Source organism: Limulus polyphemus, unplaced genomic scaffold (assembly GCF_000517525.1).
Source record: "Limulus polyphemus unplaced genomic scaffold, Limulus_polyphemus-2.1.2 Scaffold640, whole genome shotgun sequence".
Classification (NCBI taxonomy): domain Eukaryota; kingdom Metazoa; phylum Arthropoda; class Merostomata; order Xiphosura; family Limulidae; genus Limulus; species Limulus polyphemus.
In genome coordinates this window covers 79,525-80,950 of record NW_013666250.1, presented here as the reverse complement: position 1 = coordinate 80,950, position 1,426 = coordinate 79,525, and positions in this window count along the sequence as shown.

Sequence of the window (1,426 nt, the reverse complement as noted above, 5' to 3'; positions counted from 1 at the left end):
AGTTTGTAAAACTTTTGTATATAAATCATTGTTTGTAATAACTGTTATTGTAAATTGTATTGTTCTTTGTATATTAAAACATATTTGCATTAAAAGAGAAAATCGTGTGTATCAATATTGTTGGCAAATATAATAAATTGGATATATATTGGCATTTACTTAACTACTAAATATAAATTACAACTGAACACAGTATTAGGCTATTTGAAATTGTAATACGTAACGAGGTTCGTTCCTCTTGGAGCTATGGCAGTCACACACACACAGACACGCCCTTTTATTATTATAGATGATACTATAAAAAACACAAGTTTATTTTAAGAATTAAGAGAATTATAGTATGAAATCGTGTATTTTTCAGTATATTCTAGCCTATTAGTTGTTGTTGTTCTTACCAACTTATGTATTTGAAGGTTTATAATTTCCCCAAGCGGAAAATAACTAATAATTCCTTTTTTTAACTTTTTTGATTTCACAGTCTGCCGCTGCTGTTGAGATTAATTGTTGGCTTTACAGTAGAAGACTAGAAAATTCCTTTATGAGTAAGAGGCTTTATTTACTGACACAATAGTTCAAATATGGGAAAAACATATTGCTATTTACTATTGGTACTGCTGAAGTATCTTTAAGATCAGAGGACTAGGGAGATGAATTTTACATAAAAATGTAACATTCCTATCAGTTTTAATGATTTAACAGACAATTTAGAAAGAATACCGCATGCTTTGACTTTATTGTTATTAAGCACAAACAAACTAAACAATGAGTTATTTATGTTTTGCTCACCAAGATTATCAAAACTCGTTTTGTAGCGTTATGAGTCCTCAAACTTATTGCTGGGGGCATAAGCATACATTAGAAATTGGTAATAAATATTTTGATTGATTTGACACTTTTGTTTTTTGGTTGGAATTCGATTAACACATTGAGTGCCACATTGAAGCATAATATCAGTCTGGGACGACCTCTTAGGCTTAATTGATTTTGAGGAAAATAAATACTCTAATGGAAAATTTTAGTAATAAGGGGTGTGACGGATTTATTATAATATATTCATTTTAATATCAACGTTTGTTTAAATTAAGCTTATACTTAGAAATATGCATAGCTTATAGTGTTAAATATGTATTGCAAAACCCCCACCTATTCTCTAAAGTTGTAGAAGATTCTCGAGTGTAAGAATCAACGATATATGTATGTACATAAACGCTTAATGTAGCTTGGTATTGTTACGTAATCTGAATTTTCTAGAAACTCTCCACATGGCTATAAATATAACCAACGCCACGCATCAAAAAGAGGAGTATATATTATGAGTTTGCTATACTCAGTATGCTATAAACTTCGGAAGCTATAACTGTGATTGTTATAACGCTTATCTATCGGAAAACATCAGATATTTGACCAGGAGCATTTACAAAGTTCG